Genomic DNA, 8,989 nt, shown 5'->3' with positions numbered 1-8,989 from the left:
CCATTCACCTGATACAAATCTCCCCCCTCCCCCCGCCCATGGCTCCACTGGCAGGAAACATTAAACATTAGTCAGGTATTGAATCTTCCTTCCTTGACAGGGCTAAAAGCAGCTTGGAAGGATGGGCATTAAGCCTGAAGAAATAATTAAACCACCCCTCTGCAAATATCACTTGCCCAATCAAATTACCAACTCTTATGCTACTAAAAATGAAAAGTAGGGAATGGAAACGCATTTTGTTTGCTCCATTTCCCACTCCTTCAGTCAGGAGCGCAAAAGCCCCTTCCATTGGGTATCCAATCCAGGCACTGATTGAAAAAATTGATCTAGTTTCTACCCCTCTGCTCCAAAGGTGGCTTACACTTCATAAACACACAATGAAACTATCGAACTGCAGACATCAAAATACATTCCCAATAAAACCAGCCATAACCACAGCTGAATACAATTGGAAATAAAAGTTCAGCAATTGCCATAACCCATAAAGCCCCTCCAGCAGCCTCAGCTGAGCCCGTGTGCACTTGGAAATAAAAAGGTGACACACATAAAAGAGGTACGTTTATCAGGCTCAACCCCGCTTAGCTTCCACAATGCTGCAGCATCTGATTCTCCACAATGTCTTCAGAGGCAGGAGCCTTTACTCTGTGAAGTACCATGTAGGCATGATTCATGTACAGAATCACATTCAGGGAAATCAAAGGGAGATTATGCTAGAATTTGTATTTGCTCTGCTTTCTTGGAAGGACGGTAGCCCTCTCCTTTCACCATGTGAGGGGAGAAAAACTGTGAAGGCCTATAAAGACTTTTGTAATTAGGCTGAAGCAATAAACCACTCATAAACCCTGGTCTAAATATGCAGATGTGGAGGGCTGGAAAATGAGGTCAGACTGGGTTGGTAAGTGTCCTACCCATGATAGAGACCAGCTTATATTTGGTGAAAGATAGCAGAGGTCAGAAGATCTCCCTGGTATGCTCCTCCACAATTGCCATAGAGCCCCAAGGTATCCATGGCTCTGGCCAAGTCACAGATTCCTCACACTGCATGACTGGTCACAAAAAATTAAATGGGGCCATGGAGTAGGTAGGCATACCAAATGCACAAATTCCTTTTTATGATTCTTTAGACTTTGTCACTAATACCGTAATTTTTGCTCCATAAGACGCACTTTTTTCCTCCTCAAAAGTGAGGGGAAATGTCTGTGCGTCATATGGAGCGAATATGTGTGAATCTGGCCCCCGGGGAGAAGGGCAAAGCTGCCGAGAGGCCCTGGGAGCCACGGCCGACCCCTGGCCGCGGCAGCCCAGCGCAGAGCCGGCGCGCCCCGGGTGCCAGCTAGGAAGCCGCCAGCCAGCTGGGGGGTGGGAGGCCCCTCCCAGCCACCCAGCGCAGCAGCAGCGGGGTGCAGAGCCGGGCCACCCTGGGAGCCAGCAGGGACGCCGCCGGCCAGCTGGGGGCGGGAGGCCCCTCCCAGCCACGCAGCAGCAGCGGGGCGCGGAGCCAGGCCACCCCGGGAGCCGGCTGGGACACCGCCAGCCAGCTGGGGGCCCAGGAGGCCCCTCCCAGCACCCAGCGCAGCGGCAGCAGGGCGCGGAGCCTGGCGCCCCAGGAGCCGGCTGGGACGCCACCAGCCAGCTGGGGGGCGGGAGTCCCCTCCCAGCCGCCCAGCGCAGCGGCAGCGGGGCGCAGAGCCGGGCCACCCCGGAAGCCAGCTGGGACGCCGCCAGCCAGCTGGGGGGCTGGAGGCCCCTCCCAGCAGCCGCCCAGTGCAGCGGGAGCCGGGCGCGGAGCCCACGCGTTCCGAGAGCCGGCTAGGAAGCCGCCAGCCAGCTGGGGGGCGGGAGGCCCCTCCCAGCCACCCAGCGCAGCGGCAGCGGGGCACGGAGCACCATCCAAGTGCTCGGGGATTCAGGGCGCTTCCCCAGGCGTAACGCCCCCGCCCCCATGCAGACGGGGCATTCAGGCACCAGCCACCACACAAGTCCCCAGGGCAGGTCTTCTCCGGTGCCCCTATTGGGGGCAGGGAGTCTGGCCAACCCCTTTCAGACCCCAGGGTCCCAAGCTGCTTCCCAGGGCAGAGATGCAGGGGCAGTACACCATTTGATTCAGAATATATTTTTTCTTGTTTTCCTCCTCTAAAAACTAGGTGCGTCTTATGGTCAGGTGCGTCTTATGGAGCAAAAAATACGGTATTTCTCTAGACATATGACAACTAGAAGTTCACAGCTAGGGATCTTTAACAGTCTGGCTTGGCTGGCCTAACTGGATGTTGGCACAGCCAGGCCAGAAGTGAAGAGGGGACTTAACACTACCCTAACACCTTCAAATCACCGACATAGAAAAAGGGAAGGCAGCAGGAGATTCTCAGGATGGAACAGAAGAATTCTAGACCAGAACCTCAGCTCAGAAAGAAAAGGGAAGCCACTCAAATCTTCAGGAAAGCAGCAAAGAGAAAGCCCATCACAGACAGCCTTCTGCAGGAAACAGAAAAAATCCCAAGTGAGGACTGCAGCTGGGGTAATGGGTGAAGGAGACACCCCCTGTTAAGGTCAACGACTTCAGCTTAGGAAATTCCTGGAGACCCAGCAGGTGGGGCCTAGGGATGGTGGAGTATGGGGAGTTGAGGGATCTCAGCAATGATGCAAGGGCATAAATTCCACCCTCTGAAGTTGCCATTTCCTCCACGGAAATGGATCTTAGTATGAGGAGGCCTGGGTTCAAAGCCTTGCACTTCCATTCAGTTCATCAGAAGATCTTGGGGTAGTCAGTACCTTTCAGCCTAACCTACCTTGCAAGGTTGCTGGGTGGATAAAGTGGTTAAAGAGGAATCATGTATGTCACTTTGAGTAGAGTTGCCAGGTCCCCCCTGGCCGCTGCAGTGGGGAGGGGGCCTGCGAGCAACTCAGAGGAAAGTTGGGGTGAAAATAAATAAGCATTACAATTAATCCAAACACAATGAGGACGCTTCCCAAATGGTCTTTGTGCTATAAAATGTGCCTGGTTCTGCCCCACTCCACACCATCACCACCACCACCACACCCTGAACTGGCAGCACGGGTCAGTGGGGGAGCATAGTTGCCTCTTTTCAATTGCTTTGCCAAACTCTGTTTCCTTTAATGAAACCAAAGTTGGCATTCAGAAAGTAGCTATAGGCAAGCATGTGGTTCCTTGCTGCTGCCTCCACCTACGTTCATTTCAGTAGAAAACTCCCAATTTTCAACGGACACCTTCATTTCCCAAGCAGTATTTCATGCAGACTCCCAGCAAGAGTTTTAAACTGCATAAGTTTTTTTAAAAAACTTCCAAGACGAAGCTGCTCTTTGAAACACTTCCTATGCAGTGCCTGTCCTGCTTCAGTGATAACATCTTTTTACACGCCTGCTGTGTTGGAGGGGAAATTTTCCCTGAAACATTATCTTTGTGATTAGGTGTAAAGTGCTTACTGGAACAAGAAATGATGTCTTCTTTGCCACTGACATCTTTTTCTACAGGGACTTGTTTAGTTGGTTTAAGGCGCATAACTTATTTCCAGCTGAAATAAAAATTCTTGCATCTAAAAAGCTCATCAATCTGGAGTGGATGAAGTCTTTAAAATAGAGTTTCTTTTATGAGCTACTGCTCACAATTGCAGCAGGTATTTCTTTCATGCTTGCTACAGGGGGGGGGGGGAAACCCACCCTGAAATCATTGGGCTCAAAAAATAATTTGTAAGCATTATTACCATCTGGAACCAGTTATTTTTAAAGCTTCTGATCGGTAGGGAGGTGGGGACAGAGTTTTGCTTTGTAGGAATGGCATATGCTTTCAGATTTGCTTCCTCCAAACTCAAAATTTACATTTGCAGAGGGAGTTATCGTTTTGTCAGAGGTTTACAACCCAGCCCCGTTTTCTTGTGGCTGCTGCACTGTCCCATTTATCCCTACTTGTAACCCAAAAATTGTGGTAAATGGGAGACTCTGTACCTCACACACACACACACTCACACACCTGGGTACACCAACAGCAACCCACAACCGTTCAGTTTAGCATTTGGACAAAATGGTAGTTTGGTCATCCTTTCCTTATATAGTTTTTCATTAGAGACATGTACAGGTTAGGATAAGCAGATGGTATTGCCCTGGATATTCAGCCCCATTGTCACTCTGCTAGGGCAAAATATGTGAACAGGCACAAAGGGAATGCTAGGGATGTCCTTATTTTCTTGTTGTGCACTCTTTCTTGCAGGACATGCTTGGTTGTATGAATGGGAGGGAACTTTTTTGTGCGCTTGCACCATTTGTTGCTTTGCTAGTCTTATTCTGAAAAATAGAAAAAGAATGATTAAAGCCACAAAATCCAATGTAAAAGATGTAATGTCAATTGTTGTCAATAAACTTCCCATATCCTGTGTATGTGTGTTTGGTCTATAATTTTGTATCAAGTGTATCCAGTATTTATTTGTTTGTTTTATTTTATTTACTTCATTTACACCCCTCCTTTCTTTCCAATGGGGACCCAAAGCAGCATACACAATTCTCTTCTCTTCCATTTTATTCTCACCATAACTCTGTGAGGTAGGTTAGGCTGAGAGAGTGTGACTGGCCTGAGGTCACCCAGCGAGCTTCCATGGGGATTTGAACCTGGGTCTCCCAGATCCTAGTCCAACACTCTTAACCGCTACACCATACTGGCTCTCAATTTTTGTTGAAGCCCTTGCCTATTCCATATTCATTCCTGTGAACAGATAACAGTAGGGGATAGTATTGAAAATAGAGAGAATTTATATATAGAAGAAATTGAAATAGGATGTGGGGTAGTGAGGAAGTGTGAGAGTTAGACGACATATTATATCCACAGCCTTGAACTGCCTTAACCTTAAACCTTAAACAAGCCACTCTCCGCCTCAACACTCCCCACCCCTCTCCCATAGATTGGCTGTTTTGTTCTCATACTGCATATATCTTTGCAAGCTGTTGCAGGGATTATCAAGATACTTTATAAGAGGGAAGTTGCATGTCCAAAAAGGGTCATAAATGCTCATAAAATGGCCACAGTGGTTTTACAGAATGTTAAAGGGAATGGAGAAATATCTCTTTCTAAACTAGGGTTGACTTGCCAACTCTGAGCTGGGAAATTTGGGGATCGAACCTAGAAAGGTACCTCCTCAGGGGATATGTATGTAAGTATGTGCTGTCAAGTCACAATTGAGTTATGGCAACCACAGCAAGTGGCTTTCCAAGCAAGGGAGAAGCAGAGGTAGAGAGTCACTGCCTAACAGCAGGGACAAGATATTGTCGAAGGCTTTCACTGTCAGAGTTCATTGGTCCTTCAGTGTTACTCCTCTGAAGATGCCTGCCACAGCTGCTGGCGAAACGTCAGGAAAGAAAATACCAAGACCATGGTCACACAGCCCGGATAACCTACAAGAACCAGCAGAGACAAGGTTGCGCTAGAAGAACCGTAGCTCAGATTCAGTATGGACATCTGAACGTGCAGGACTTTGCTTTGCCTATTCCCTGTACTAGGAGCACATAAGGAATGGATGCATAAAGCAGTGAATGGGAAGAGCCACAGAAAGACAAATTTGATCAGCTAACCCATAAAGTCTGGTCTGGGAGCACAACCAGAATAGTGACATTCGCCTCAGAAACATTGGTAGGTCTAGCACAACCACTAACCGCTATGAGCAACCATCATCCTGATGATGTTCAGAAAGGTTCCTGGCTTGTTGTCAGCCTTCCTCCTCAGTGTAAAACTTGCAGTTCCAGCCAACTTCCCTTAGGTCCTTCCTCACTCCCATTCTCAAGCAGGATGTCCAAAGAACTGTAGTCAGGCTCCAGCAGCTGCCCCTCTCAGGGGCTCCCAGGGGTGCCACCACACCAATCTGGGTAGGGCCTGGAGAAAAGTCAGGAAGAAAAACCCAGAGGCAGGAGCAGAGCACAACGCTGTGTGTGCCAGCCACCGAGGAGAGAGAGTGGCGATGAATAGGGTGTGTGCAGTGGCGGACATCCATTTTTGGGTCCCTGAAGCTTGAACTGTTATGGGGTCCCCTTCACAACCAGCAACAATAGGGCAACATCCAACAAGGTCCAAAGGGCCTTGCTGCCCTTGCAAGGACCTCGAGGCCCATGGTGGAGAACAGGGTGGTCCTTGAAAATGGGCCATACAGTGCGCCCCTTCCCACCAAAAATGAAGTCTGGGTAACAGCTGTTATCTTCTTCAATGGGGTTGTTCTATGGCAGATGTATTGGTTTATTCTCTAATAGAGAGGTAGAAGGTCATCAGAGAGGGCTCATTAGGATAAAGAAGTGAAAATCTGATTTTTGGTGTTAAAATGCACAAGTGAGACAAGTGCAGCCTGAATTGAGAATTCAGATGTCTTTTTATGGTTCCAATTGGCTCTAGCCTAAGGACTGAGCTAAAGAACTATTAAGCCGTGCACCAACGAAGGATTCAAGGATCCAGCTGGCAAAATGTAGGCTATGAATAGATTCTGGCGAGCTCAGTGAGCCCATACAGTTGGGGGTTCGGTCACTGCAAGCCCCCAAGAAATTTTTTAAATTTGATCAATTACAGGGAATTTTGAGGCAATATGAAATGTGTAATAGTGCATATTCTAAGGTCAATATTAAGTACTTCAACCCATTGGCTTATGATTCTATTACTAAAATAGCCTTATTTTAATAACAAACACTTTAACAAACTCCATCGATTTTGTTGAAAAATTCACTCATTAAAAAAAGTTGTTTCAGGCCCCCTCCAGGATTTGGGGCCTTGAAGCTTAAGCTTCATTAGTTTCATAGTAGATCCGCCACTGGGTGTGTGTTTTCAGGGTAAAGGGAGGGACATTTGTGTTCTCATGTATTTTTTAGTGCATGTTGAGTGTTGTGTGTATTTTTGCTCATGGTGGGTAAGTCTGTTCAGCAAGCTTCATTTCAACCTAAGTCAAGTGAAGCATCAAGGTTCACTCGATGAAGATCCTGAAAGCTGTCCCGGGCACACTTTTCTAAAGCGAATGGTAATAGTCCCATAAATTAAGTGTAGCAACGTAGAACTCAAATTGGTTTTTCAACCTCATCCGTGTGATTAAAAACAAGCAATGCTTTTTAACTAGGACACTAAAAGCTTTCCAACAGGGGTACTCAGAAAGGGACCATAATTATGCCATAAATAAATACTATCAAAAGAAGGGAATTACCGGCAATCTGGCTACATACATTAGAGGAAACATAGATGGTAATTGAGTGAATAAACGAAGAATTAGATATAATAAATGTGAATGAAATAAACTAAGATGTTGGTACCTTTTGAAGCTGCTGTAGCAGAGTGGCTGCGAGAATAAAGAATAGGAGTTCACTGGTTCACAACTCACCTCTGCCAGGAGCTCTTTAGGTAGACATAGCCCCCATCTGCAATATGGACATAATAATAATGACCAACTAAACAGGGATGTTGTAAGGCGTATAGCAAAATAATCTGTATGAAGTGCTTTGAACACTGAAAGCATTATTCAAATGCAAAGTATTATTTTACCAGAACATTCAAGCAAATATTGCATACCATTTTTTGCTACAGAAAAGTGGAACCCTGAGGATTAAATATCTAAATGTTGTCCTTTAAAGTTGACAGCTGGCTTTTTCAGCTGGAATGCTTTATGGAATCTCATTTTGACATGAGATTACAGCAGTAAAAAACAACAACTTTTCTGCACTTGCCCCCCCCCCCCATCTACCTACTTTCCTTCCTTCTTTCTCTTCTACCCCCTCCCTTACAAACTACTTATTCCAGAATACATACCACTTATTTAGTTATATGGACAATAGGCATGGTTGTTTTTTTAACAGAATAAACATAAGAAATAAATAAACAAGTCCCTGCCCCAAGGAAGCTTATAGTCCGACTGGTTTTTCATATTACTAGGACTGCTTTTGGGTAAATAAGCTGTGAATTGCAACCTGCAATCTTTGCTGCAATGTCAATGCAACAGGGTTGTAAGTCAATCAGAAAGTGTCTCCTTTAAAGATTTGCATATGGACAATACGTATTAACGCAAGAAGCAACACGGTGTCTTAGACAGTAGATGGCTCTAGAAGGGTGAGCATCACTGCCAAGGATACAGGCATCTACCAAGATGAGTCCTCAGAAACATCAGGCTGTCTGTGGGGGTTCCATAACAGGCTGGTATGAAATCCAAAATGATAGTTGTTTATTACCTTCCACTCTGCTGGCAGTTGACTGGGAGTCATGTAGGTCAGTGCTCCAGGTCACTTCTGTACCTTAATGTGACCTGACAGACCTACCACAAAGTATCAGCATGCTCTGTCAAACCCTAAAAGGTGACTTCTCAGGTTACAAAATACTTGCTTGTGCCCAACCATCCATGCACGGAAGGCACATGGAGTTTTCCCATGTTCTTCACCAACCCCTTCTGATCCCAAAAGAGATAATTCCCACAGTTGCAGGACCCACTCAGAAGAGTAGTCGCGCAGGTTGGCAGGCTGGAATGAGGGACAAGGGAATGATATCACCCTCTCCTCTCAGTGGAGTTGAGCTTGCAGAAGAGATAACAATCATTTCCCCCACTTGTCCCTCCTCACTTCAGCCTCCCACCTGTGGGGCCATTCCTCCAAGTGGATCCCATATTACTGGGAACAATCTTTCAGGAGGCTGGAAAGGGCTGCAAGAACAGAGAAGAGTGTAGAAAACTCCACATTCCGTGCCCATATGGCCAAATACAAGCCACTATTGTCAGTTATGGTCATTTCTTTTGAGGAAAGCCCTCATTGTACCGAGGGCTTTGCAGCCTCACAAGCTCTGCTCCTTGTGCCCCTGCTTTCAGAGGCGAGGCAATTGGCAGCAAGAGACCGGACATTTTTTGTGGTGGCACCTTGCGTTTGGAATTAGGGCTGTTGAATTACAAAAAATTCGGTATAGTTTGGATTCGGCTGAATTCGGCCCGTTTAGATTCGGGATATGCCAAAGTCCGAACTCCCCCACTTCGGGTCTGTGTAA

The sequence above is a fragment of the Euleptes europaea genome, chromosome 7 (genome assembly GCF_029931775.1).
Source record: "Euleptes europaea isolate rEulEur1 chromosome 7, rEulEur1.hap1, whole genome shotgun sequence".
NCBI classification, from domain to species: Eukaryota; Metazoa; Chordata; class Lepidosauria; order Squamata; family Sphaerodactylidae; genus Euleptes; species Euleptes europaea.
Note: the sequence above shows the minus strand (reverse complement) of the source record.